We start from the raw sequence: 13,082 nt of genomic DNA on the forward strand, positions 1-13,082 counted from the left end.
GGCAGGGGCTTGACATCCTCTTTGTGTCTCAGGAGCATTTTGCACAGTGTCTGTATACCTTAGACCCCCTAATTGTTGCTCAATTGAATTGAGTTCTTGAAAGACCTCAAAGAGACCTTCAGGAAAAAGGCAAGTGTAGCAAGCAGCACATACGATTCTCACAGATTTGAGAAGCTGCAGCTATTTTTAAGTTATATTAATTCAGAAGGAATTACTGGAAGTGAAAATAGGACAGCCACATCTTGTGGCATATAACATTTAAAACTTATTTCATAGACTGATATCCTTGACTAATATTTCTGATTGCAGAATTAAAGCCACAAGCAACCCGAATCCCAGCTTTCCAGGATTTCTGTGCCCTCCTACAAATGATAAGTTTATTTATTATGAAAGATCTTTAGCTGATAACAATTTACCATCAGCTACATCAGATTTATCATCAAAGGTTTATGCCCTTTGTCGAGTCCCAGTGGTTTTGTCTTCTGCCCTGACCTCCCTTTACCTGCTACAAATGCAGGAAAGTGTTGTACTGCCTGAAATATTAGAATTCTACCATATTGCTCCTTGGCACAGAACTACCTCAATGACTTACCAGAATTTCCAGAATTCAAAGAAGAATTTGCTATATACGAAGGTAAATGAGACCTTGGCAAGCTTTCTAGCTAGTGGTAATGGCATCTGGCTTGCCCTGGATGGTCCCAGTTGTAGATCAATGAATTATTTTCATGCTTCCCCTTTAGTCTCGAAAGTGTCTCTGGGCCAGGCATGTTGGCTTACGCCTGTAATCTCAGCACTTTGGGAGGTCGAGGTGGGCGGATCACCTGAGGTCAGGAGTTTGAGACAAGCCCGGCCAACATGGTGAAACCCTATCTCTACAAAAAATACAAAAATTAGGTGGCGTGGTGGCGGGCACCTACAGTCCCAGCTACTCAGGAGGCTGAGGCATGAGAATGGCTTGAACCCGGGAGGCGGAGGTTGCAGTGAGCTGCAATCACGTCACTGCACTCCGGTCTGGGCAACAGTGAGACTCGATCTCAAAAAAAAAAAGTGTCTCCAGTTTAGCTCATAAATTATATGATCACTCTATTAATCCCCCTACCTAAACTTTTTACATCATAGGACCTGCCTTCTGTGGATGGGACTTCCATTTTTTAAATTTCTGTAGTGTCCCATTAAGTGGATTAAATAAGAGCCTTTGATTTGTTAAAGGAAGACACATTAGACATCACAAACCACTCTTTATTTCTGGCATTCCACTTTCTGAACATAACACAAACCAAAATAACCCCGAGATGTTACCATCATGAATCGTGCCGACGTGACATAGCTGCTTTCCGTGGGGAAAATGTAAACCATCAAAAAAAAAAAAAAAAAAGACTAAAATTTAAATTACATGGTAAAAAATGTTCAACATTTATAGTCCTGGACCATTTACTGAATTTAATTGAAAACCAGCTTAAATTTCAAAAACAGCAACAACAGTCCAGGATGCCTTTTTCTATTACACATTGGATTGCTCCTTGTCTCTTCGCTTCATCTGTATCAGGTCAAAAATAAAAATAAAAATAATACAACATTGGAATCATGTGAAGTTATAACAACATTTTCAGCCCAGCAATTTCAGCCCAATTTTCAGCAGTAATGTTTCATTAGAATCAAACATTTCCTAGATCGTTTAAAAACACAATGAAAATCTGGCACTTTGGGAGCTTATGTGAATACAGCTTTAACTTCTTATTTTCAAAGAAAAATGAGATTTAACATTAAAAAACTATAGCAATGCCCCTGAAGGTTCTTCTCTTAAAAAAGAAAGGAAGCTCAGCCTGCTGTACACATTAAATAATTCAAATCAATGATCCTTTTAAGCCTTTAGCAATGCATGAACCAATAGGGAGAAGCAATCTAATACTTCATGCATTTAGGGGATTGCATTAGAAAGACTGCTAGTCTGCTTCTGCTTTTATAAATGCAAATGTATGCAGAGCAGACAGATTGGGATCTGTACAATTTAGCAATGATCGAAACTTGTAATTTTTGAAAATGGGACAGATGTCCAGACTAGTTATATTAAGATGCTTCTTATTGAAGAAGAAACCAAACCAAACAAACAATTCAATACCACCTCCTCTTCTAACTGGAAACAAATAAACAAAGGCATCACAAATTAGAAAAAGTTATATACCATCTTGTTTCTTTCATGGATTGTTCAAGTTGAGAGGCAGCTTAGGGTAGCGGAATAAACATTTCCAGCATGTATCACTGCATTACTCATCTTTCTGTCCCTAAAACACAGGAATGAAGGGAGATGTTTCCCCATTCAAGGACCAGGGTGGGCTTAAGTCTAACTTCCAGAGTAGCCAGGTCTCTGGTTCTGTGGACTATGCTCTCCTTGAACCACAGACAGGAAGGCAGGCCAGAGTCAGGGTAGTCAATAAATTTGTGCTGAATGAAAGCCTTTGTTTACTCACTGAAACTTGTTGAGTGCTCATCATCTTTTCACGTTTGTAATATCACAGCTCCAGAGGTTTATTTGATGATGACGAGTGCCTAGAATGTGCCACAAACTGGGGAAATAAAGGTGAAAACATGGCATTTACTCTCAAAGAGCCCGCAGTCCAGTGGGAAAGACAGATAAGTAAATGTACGATTAAGATGAGTGCTAGCGGCTGGGCATGGTGGCTCATGCCTGTAATCCCAGCACTTTGGGAGACTGAGGCGGGCGAATCGCCTGAGTCCAGGAGTTCAAGACCAGCCTGGGCAACACGATGAAACCCCATCTCTACAAAAATTACAATAAATTAACTGGGCATGGTGGCATGTGCCTGTGGTCCCAGCTACTCGGGAGGCTGAGGTGGGAGGATTGCTTGAGTCTGGGAGGTAGAGGTTGCAGTGAGCTGAGATGGTGCCACTGCACTCCAGCCTGGGTGATAGAGTAAGACCCTGTCAATAAATAAATAAATAAATGTACAAAGGCACGCAGAGAGACAACTAGAAGAGTGGGAGGCACTGAGGTTACAAGAATTCAATCAAATCTTCATTAGGAATGTCTATGTGTGAGGCATGGTGTGGGGCACAAGGGATGGAGTTCCTGTAGATGCTAGGAGTTCAGGATGGGGAATGACAGCCAGTTGTGCTTCAGAACAATCACTCTGGAGGTGAGGTAGAGGAGGATGGTGGGGGTTACAGCCTAGAGGCCAGGAGGCTTACTGTGGGCCCGAACCAACACAGTGACGGGCTGGAGAAAAAGAATGCCTGCTTATGAGAGACTCCAGCCAGCTTTCCCACAATGCAGCTACTGCTTCACTTTCAGTCAGAGCCGATGGTTCCGGAGTTCATTCTTACACTGAGCTAAATCCACCTCACTCTTACTGCCATTTGCTGGCCTAGATGTGCACTCTGGAGAAATTCAGAAATTACAGCTCCTCAAACAGTGGGTTGTGTTCATGCTTGACTGCCATCAGCAAAACCTAGATAAAATATTTATATTTCTCTAAAAAACAAAAAAGCAGACATAAGGCATGCATTCCAAAACCTCCCTGGATTTCCCACTCTCAACATTCATGGCAAGGACGTGAGGTCTTCCTAAAGAGGCTCAAAAGAAGATAGTTTAAAAAATTCTTCCTTAAAAAAATAAAGCCTCCGCTTTATCGATGTTTTCTGGTTTTGGGGAACTTTCACTTAATGAATTACCCCTCTCCTTGCTTCCCAAACTCAATAAATAAGGGGAAAGTGTTTCTCCATTCAAGAAAAATAGGGTTTTGCAGCTGGGTGTGGTGGCTCACACCTGTAATCCCAGGACTTTGGGAGGCCAAGGCAGGCGGATGACTTGAGGCCAGGAGTTCAAGACCAGCCTGGACAACATGGCGAAACCTCATCTCTACTAAAAATATGAAAATTAGCTGGGCGTGGTGGTGGGCACCTGTAATCCCAGCTACTCGGGAGGCTGAGGCAGGAGAGTCGCTTGAACCCAGGACGTGGAGCTCAGTGAGCCGAGATTGCGCCATTGCACTCCAGCCTGGGCGACAGAGCAAGACTGTCTCCAAAAAAAAAAAAAAAAAAAGAAAAGAAAAAGAAAACTATTGTTTTGCTATTCCGAAGACACTTAGAGCTCCACTCAATGTCTACTATTTTCCACGAATGAGGGACAGAAAAGCGGGGGGGTCAGCTACTAATCATGACCTCTGCCCTCTGCTTTTTCACCTTAGTAGACCCACCTCCTGCAGGTACCCTGAGAGGTCTGCAATTCTAAGAAGTTTCCTGGATTTCTATCTACAACCTTAGAAAGGGCCCTTCAGCCCAGACTACATTACCAGAGCAAGATGGTGAACCACTGTGGTCCCTGGTCAGCCAGAACTCTGCCCATGTGGTAATGAGGCTGTTCTAGTCATGAAGCCCAGGGATTAATATTGCTACTAAGTTTTGATCAGGAAAATATAATTTAAATTTTTTATTATGAAAGTTGGCAAACACACATAAAGAAGATCGAAGAGGAAAGTGAACTCACATATTAACTTCCTTTAGGTTCAACATTATCAACATCTTGCCACACTTCATCTATCCTTTTCTTTCTTTTTAACTTATTTTTTTTTTTTAGAGACAGGGCTTCACTCTGCCACCCAGGCTGGAGTGCAGTGGCGCAATCACAGCTCACTGCAGCCTTGAACTCCTGGGCTTAAGTGATCCTCCCAACTTGGCCTCCCAAATGCTGGGATTATAGGCATGAGCCACAGTGCCCAGCCTTCTTCCTTCATTCCTTTTCTTTCTCTTACCTTCTCCTCCTTCTTTGCCTCTTTTTCCCTTTCTTCCCCTTCCTTTCTTTTCTTCCTCCCTCCTTTCTTTCCTTACTGTAGTATTTTAAAGCAAATCTCTTACATCATATTCTATGCTTATATTTCAGGGTATGTAACTCTAAAAAATAAAATTTTTCTTATAGAACTACAATACCATTATCATACCTGACCAAATTAATAATAATTCTCTAACATCATCTAATACCTAGTTCCCAAGAAAGTTTTAAAATCGTAAGGCTTGAAATTTCTATTGCCTCTCCAGGGAAAGGCCATGCTACAGACAGCCTTAACAGATTCACTATCGGGGAATTCTTCTCGATACTCAGCTGAAATTTTCATCCTATGACTGCATATTGTGCCCCCGTGTATCATGATAAATAATTAATCCCTCTTTTTAAAGTTTGCACGTTTCAGATATTTGTATACATTTAGCTGGTCTCTTTCATCTTCGCTTAGCTGAGCTATACACATTTAATTCTTTTAATATTTCTTATAAATCAATCCCATCAGCCAGTTAATCATTTTAGAGCTTTTCTTTGAACCTCCTCCAGCTAGTTTCTATAAGCCTAGTAATGAGTAGTCCAGAAGCAGACGCAGCATTCCAAGAGCAGTCTCACCCAAATCAAATCGCTCCCCACTTCTCCAAGTGCTCAATCCCAAACCACAAACGCCTTATTTTCTGTCTCATTTTAACAGAAACAAACGTCTTGTTTTCTGCTTTTATTCCCGATTATCTTTAGGCATTGCAGCCTGTGTCTCATACCTCCCACTAGACGTCTGTGCCTCAGAGCACTTTTCTCCAGATGTGATGTCAGCAGCATTGGTGGAATCAGAAGAGTATATAGCTCTGCCACTCCAGCTGCGTGACTCTTGGCAAAACACCTATTCCTCAACACCACTTCAAGTTCTTCACCTAAATAACAAATAAAGACAGAACCTACCTACTTTGCAGGATTGTTGGAGGGACAAATAAGATGATGTAAATGAATGGGGTTTACTGGCCAGGCTTGGTGGCTCACGCCTGCAATCCCAGCATTTTTGGAGGCTGAAGTGAGCAGATTGCTTGAGCTCAGGAGTTTGAGACCAGCCTGGGCAACATGATGAAACCTCACCTTTACAAAAAAAAATTTAAAAATTAGCTGGGTATGGTGGTGCACACCTCAGCCACTCAGGAGGCTGAGTGAGAGGATCGCTTGAGCCCAGGATGTTGAGACTGCAGTGAGCCACGATTGCACCACTGCACTCCAGCCTAGGCAACAGAGTAAGACCCTGTCTCAAAAAAAAAAAGCGAGGGGGATGTTTACTAACTTTAATGCTCTCTCTCTCTCTCTCTCTGTGTAGATAGACATATCTACTTAGTGAATTTTTGTGAACTTATATGCAAAAGGTGAACACCTATATCCTCTAAAGACATCAATAGCCTATTCCACCATTTAATAATCACTGCTGTCAGAAAATTCTTTGTTTCAGCTCAATTCTTCTTACCAAAACAATAACTTATAAAGCATCTTTGAAATGTATAATTTGAATCCATAAATCATGAAAATTTCAGATGTACCTTTCTCCTCTTGGATATAAATCAGGCATGTGGCATTTGCTTCTGTTTACTGACCGTTTACTAGGTTCTAAGAATCAGACTAAACACTATCTGAATGACCTAACTCGGGCTTCATAATTTTACGAAGTAGACATTATTAATCATCCCACTTTATAAATGAGTAGACTGGGGCTTAGAAAACTTCATTAACTTGCCTAAGGTTAATAGCTGATGATGAGCAGTAGGGCCCGGAAAATCTACAACACGAGAGGCCATGCTGTCAACCACAGGCATGACTTAATATTTCAAATACTAACTGGGAACCCCTAACTATAGAGTAACTTCAAAAGGCCTCCTATTTGCCAAGCACTTGGAGAGAAGTGAAAAGGCATTGTCCTTTTTAAGAGGCTCATTGTTTGGCTGGTGGGGGGCTCACAGCTGTTAAAAGAGGAACAAGCATGGTGGGAGTCATTATCATAGGCAACTCTACCAACTAGGCAAGGCCTAAGAAAATGCTGCTCTTACACCAAAATGCAGATTCATTAAGAAAAACCATTTGATGACTATGGTTAGTCATTTTCCCCTCTAATTCCATGGCTCTGGATTATCTAATAAATTACCAAATACCATCAATTTTCCTTTAAACCGTCCGTTCAAACATCCATTATCTGGTGATACTGTAGTTTGGTGTTTATTGCCTCAATCCTGCATTACTGCACCAGATTCAGTTCTAACTGGGCTCTCTGCATCTCATTTCTACCTATTCAGTTTTTGGCACATGTCACTACCAGATTAATCTTCTTAAAATAAAGCTTCCATACGAGCCAGTCGCTTCACTGCGGCTTTACTCAATCCTGGCTTTCAAGGGTCTAAATGACATAATCCCAAATGATGCAAATCCTCCTCTCCATCCAGACCAGTCTGCTCTTTACTGACTGTGTTCATCTTGTACACCGTCATTTGTGCTGGAACTATTCTCCCCTCCTCAATTGCTCTCCTCTCTTAACCCTTTGATATTAAATACTGTTCAAGGCTCAACTCAAGGTCTTTCTCTTCTATCCTGACCACCAGGCGTCCTGTTCTCCCTCATCTGTTTTCAGTAGATCAGCAGATGTTTGCAGAAATGAAGTATTGCTCTATCAATAGCACTTTTTGGCAATATCATTCACTGATATGTATGTATTATCTTGTACCGTACTGCTACTTCCCTCCTTATATGTATACTTCTTGAGTTCCCATTAAATGAAAGCTTCTTAAAAGCCTGGACTACATCTTTTGTATGGCGTGTTCTTTCCCTGCACAGTAGGTACTTGTGAATATTTGAAAACTGACATATTTAATTGATATAAAAGAAAATCACCTAGTTATTACCTTTAGGTTATATTGCCAATTCTGTGAGCCAAAGAATACTAATGACTTAAGATATCTGGCCTCTAAGTCCTGTCCTTAATAATGTAATAATTTGGGGTTAGGAGAGTTTACTTTTTCATGCCCCAATTTTCTCATTTATAAAGTAAGAATTTAAAAGTCAGATAATTCAGAGCACCTGAATACATGAATGCTGATTTATTAAATGCTTTGCCATTAGTCAACAACTTGACAGATGATTTTCTAAGAATATAAAATTCAACACAACATTATGGTATCACAAGTCAGTTTATGTGTCTTAACTAGATACAGAGTGTTCCATTTCTAGCAAAAGTAAGTAGAGAAAATAACCTCAAAACAAGTTTTCACTTAGGTATAGAAAGTTTCAACAGAATATCAATTCCATCCTAACAGTGAGAAAAAAAAAACTGCATAACTTCTTGAGCCCATTAGAGAACTAATGGGTGACAAGCCTCTCTGAGAAGAGATGGAAAAATGAACTGTTTTCAGTTTTGGCAGAATACAGAATCGATAGGTAATCATCATAAAAGCAGGTGTATTAGATATGGTTCTGCAGAGAAACAGAAGGATACATAGGGTGTGTGTGTGTGTGTGTGTGTGTGTGTGTGTGTGTGTGTGTGTGTGTTGTGTGTGTGTGTGTGTGTGTGTGTGTGTGTGTGTGTGTGTGTGTGTATGAAGAGATTTATTAATTAGATAGGAGGCTGAGAAGTCCCACAGTCTGCCATGGGCAAGGTGGAGACCCAGGAATCCAGGTCTGAACCCCTGAGAACCAGGAGTGCCAAGGGCAGGATAGATGTCTCAGCTCAAGCAGAGAGGGGGCAATTCCAACCTTCCCCTGCCTTTTGTTCTATTCAAGTCCTCAACAGACTGGATGATGCCTACCCCTACTAGACAGGGCCCACTGCTTTACTTAGTTCACCAATTCAAATGCAAATCTCTTCTGAAGACACCCTCACAGAAACACCCAGAAATACTGTTTAATTACATATCTGGACATCCCATGGCCCAGTCAAGTTGACACAGAAAACTAGCCATCCCAGCAGGTAAAAAGAGAACAGCTGAGGCCTGGTGTGGTGGCTCATGCCTGTAATCCCAGCACTTTGGGAGGCTGAGGCGGGCAGATCACGAGGTCAGGAGTTCAAGACCAGCCTGACCAAGATGGTGAAACCCAGTGTCTACTAAAAATACAAAAATTAGCCAGGTGTGGTGGTGGGCGCCTGTAATCCCAACGACTTGGGAGGCTGAGGCAGGAGAATTGCTTGAACCCGGGAGGCGGAGGTTGCAGTGAGCCAAGATCACACCACTGCACTCCAGCCTGGGTGACAGAGCAAGACACCATCTAAAAAAAAAAAAGAAAGAAAGAAAAGAAAAAAAAAGAAAACAGCTGAAATTTTAATGAATTCTTAAAGTCCAAGAGTAGCAGTTGAGAAACAAAGCAATCAACAGACACAAAAGAAGTCCATACTCGCTTCCTTGCTCTTCTCCAAGGGTCTCTACTAGGTGCTAACTAAAAAGACTGGGGCAGGTCAAGAGAACTGAGAGACTCTGTATGTGGCACGAAGTCACAGAATTCTCTGATACATGAGCCCTTCTCTTACGTGAAAGTCATAAGTTCAATGGGAAGAGGCCCAAGAAAAGATGCACTGCCTTTGGTAGAAAGGTGAAAGCAAGAGCTGTCTCCCACTAGAGGAAGGGCAGAAAATGAGCTCAGCCCAGGATCTTGCACTGATACAAAGCAGAGATCTGCCACTACTGGGGAAGGGGGCTGAATTACTGAGAAATCCATCCACCCCTGGAGTCAGGAGCTCAGGGCCCAAGACCCAGGCTGGAGGATGAAAACTAAAAAAACACCCTCTTACTCCATGACGAGCTATAACAAGCAACAGTCGATCACTAGGGGAGGTCAAAAAGAGCATGGGTCAGATTCCTTCTGTGGCACAGATATGAAGACTTGCTGAAATCTGAGCATGGAGGGAAACACTAAGGAAAAACCCTTCCACAATTCAGGCCTCACATGAAGCACAAAGCGCAGCAGCCCACTCCTGCAGTGAATGGAAGTCTGGTGCATTGTAAGTATAGCATCAACAAATCCAAACCCAGTTCAGCCACTGACTAGACTGCCCCAACCTCCCTCCACACTGATGACTGGACACAAAAAATGTGCCTATTTCTGGATAGAAGTATGACTTATCTAAGTTTATTTTACAGACAATATTTGGCATACAATCAAGAAATACAAAACACACAGACAAGAATGAAAAAAAGCTGTTAACAGACTCACAAAGCTATTAACAGACCTAGACTTGAATGTCAGAACTGTCAGACAAGGAATTGAAAGTAACTATGACTACTATGTTAAAGGATTTCATGGAAAAGGTAGACAAAATGCATCAAAAGATAAAAAATGTCAGCAGAGCTGGGTGCAGTGGCTCATGCCAGTAATCCCCACACTTGGGGAGGCTGAGGCAGGCGGATCACCTGAGGCCAGGAATTCAAGACCAGCCTGGCCAACATGATGAAACCCTGTTTCCACTAAAAAAATACAAAAATTAGCCAGCCACGGTGGTGGGTGCCTGTAATCCCAACTACTCAGGAGGATGAGGCAAGAGAATCGCTTGAACCCAGGGGGCGGAAGTTGCAGTGAGCTGAGATCGCGCCACTACACTCCAGCCTGGGTGACAGAGCGAGACTCTGTCTCAAAAAAAAAAAAAAAAAGTGAGTAGAGAGATGGGAACCAGAACAAAGAGTTACATGAAAATGCTAGAAATAAAAAACATGATATTAAAGACAAAGAATTTCTTCAACAGGCATTGAGCACACTAGACAGGGCTGAGAAAAGAATCAGTGAACTTGAAGATAGGTCAACAGAAATTATCCAAAATGAAAGACAAAAAATAAGAAAGCAGAGCATCCAAGTGCCGTGAACAAATAAAATGGTTAAATATATCTGTAATTTGAGTCCCAGAAGGAAAGGGGAGGAGGGGAGCATGGAGTAGGATAAATATTTGAAGAAATGATGGCTGAAAATTTTCCAAAATTCGTTTTTTAAACTATGATTTTCTTTTTCTTTTTTTTCAGCCCACTTGAGGAGACAGACCAAAACTGATTTTAAAAAAAAGAAAACAAGGATCAGAGAAATTAAGAGACCCCCAAAAAGATAAATATAAAGAAAATCACTTCTAGAAACATCAAACTACTAAAAATTAAAGACAATGAAAAAATCTTGAAGGCAGCCAGAGAAACTATACAAGCCAGAAGATAACTGAGTGACTTCATTAAAGTGCTGAAGAAAAAAGAAGTTATCCAACATGGATTTATATACCCAGCAAAAGTATATTTCAAAAACAAAACACTTTTTCAGACAAATAAAAACTGACATAATTCATTGCTATTTTATAGCACAGTTCTAACAGCAATGAATTATGCAATATGAATTGCATAATTCATTGCTGTTAGAACTGTGCTATAAAAAAATTAAAGGAAATTATTTAGAAAGAAGAAATATGATACCAGAATGAAATTTGATTCTACATAAAGAAGAAAGGGCACCAGGATGTGAATAAACGTAATAGATATTGTTATGATTTTTAATCTCTTTAGAAGGTAACTGACAGTGTAAAGCAAGGGTTGGCAAGCTAGAGCATGAGGATAAATATAGTTATATTGGTACACAGCCACACACATTCATTTATGTGTATTTTCTTTTCCTTTTTTTTTGAGACAGTCTCACTCTGTTGCCCAGGCTGGAGTGCAGTGGCACAATCTCAGCTCACTGTAACCTCCCCCTCCCGGGTTCAAGAGATTCTCCTGTCTCAGCCTCCCAAGTAGCTGGGAGTACAGGCATGCGTAGTCCTGGCTAATTTTTGTATTTTTAGTAGAGACAGTGTTTTGCCATGTTGGCCAAGCTGGTCTCAAATTCCTGACCTCGAGTGATCCATCCATCTCAGGCTCCCAAAGCGTTGGGATTACAGGCCTCATTTATGTGTATTTTCTATAGCTGTTTTCATGCTATAATGGTAGAGGTGAGCAGTTGCAACAGAAACCCTATGGTCTGGAAAGCCCAAAATATTTACAGGCATATCTCATCTTATTGCACTTCACTTTATTGAACTTCCTAGATATTGTGTTTTTTATAAATTGAAGGCATATGGCAAACTTACATGGAGCAAGTCTATCAACACCAATTTTTTCCAACAGCATGTGCTTACTTTGTTTCTCTGTGTCACACTTTGCTAATTCTCAAAATATTTCAAACTTTTCCATGATTATTATATCCGTTATGGTGATCTGTGATCAGTGATATTTGCTGTAACTATTGTAATTGTTTGGGGGCATCACAAACCACACCCATATAAGACAGCGAACAATTTATTAGTGTTATGTGTGTTCTGACTGCTCCACTGACCAGCCATTCCCCCACCTCTCTCCCTCTCCTCAGACCTCCCTATTCTCTGAGGCACAACAGTATTGAAATTAGGCCAATTAATAACCGTACTATGGCTTCTATGTGCTCAAACAAAAAGAAGTGCACCTCTCACTTTATTTTGAGAAACGGTCTTGCTCTGTCATCCAGGACGGAGTACAGTGGTGTGATCTCTACAACCTCCACCTCCTGGGTTCAAGCAATCCTCCTGCCTTGGCCTCTTAATGTGTTGGAATTACAGGCGTATGCCACCGTGCCTGGCCTACATCTCTCATTTTAAATCAGAAGCTAGAAATGATTAAGCTTAGTGAGGAAGGCATGTCAAAAGCCAAGATAGTCTGAAAGCTAGGCCTCTTGCACCAGTCAGCCAAGTGGTGAATGCAAAGAAATATATCTTGAAGCAAATTAAAAGTGCTACTCCAGTGAACACACAAATAATAAGAAAGCAAAACAGCCTTATTGCTGATATGGATAAAGTTTCAGTGGTCTGGACAGAAGATTAAACCAGCCACAACATTCCCTGAAGCCAAAGTCTAATCAAAAGCAAGTCCCTAACTATCCTCGATTCTATGAAGGCTGAGAGAGGTGAGGAAACTATAGAGGAAAAGTTGGAAGCTAGCAGAGGTTGGTTCATGAGCTACGAGGAAAGATGCCACTCCGTTACATAAGAGTACGGCCGGGCGCAGTGGCTCACGCTTGTAATCCCAGCACTTTGGGAGGCCGAGGAGGGTGGATCACGAGGTCAGGAGATCGAGACCAGGTGAAACCCCGTCTCTACTAAAAATACAAAAAATTAGCCGGGCGTGGTGGCAGGCACCTGTAGTCCCAGCTACTCGGAGAGGCTGAGGCAGGAGAATGGCGTGAACCCGGGAGGCGGAGCTTGCAGTGAGCCAAGATTGCACCACTGCACTCCAGCCTGGGCGACAAAGCGAGACTCCGTCTC

The 13,082-nt window shown here is 41.6% G+C and overlaps 1 protein-coding gene across 2 annotated transcripts in view; it reads right to left on the reverse strand.

Moving 5' to 3' along the window:
• Positions 1–1,238: 1,238 nt before the first annotated feature.
• TRUB1 (TruB pseudouridine synthase family member 1) overlaps positions 1,239–13,082 on the reverse strand; it is a 59,918-nt gene continuing 48,074 nt past the window's right edge. The window contains exons 8-10 of one of the 2 annotated variants that reach the window (XR_009212697.1): positions 2,469–2,564; positions 2,183–2,282; positions 1,239–1,537 (exon numbers count right to left, since the gene is read on the reverse strand). The gene's annotated coding sequence lies outside the window, so the exon portion shown is untranslated. The remainder of the gene's footprint in view (positions 1,538–2,182; positions 2,283–2,468; positions 2,565–13,082) is intronic. The other variant, XR_004252211.2, reaches the window with a different exon arrangement.

This window comes from Hylobates moloch, unplaced genomic scaffold (assembly GCF_009828535.3).
Source record: "Hylobates moloch isolate HMO894 unplaced genomic scaffold, HMol_V3 SCAFFOLD_3, whole genome shotgun sequence".
Lineage (NCBI taxonomy): Eukaryota > Metazoa > Chordata > Mammalia > Primates > Hylobatidae > Hylobates > Hylobates moloch.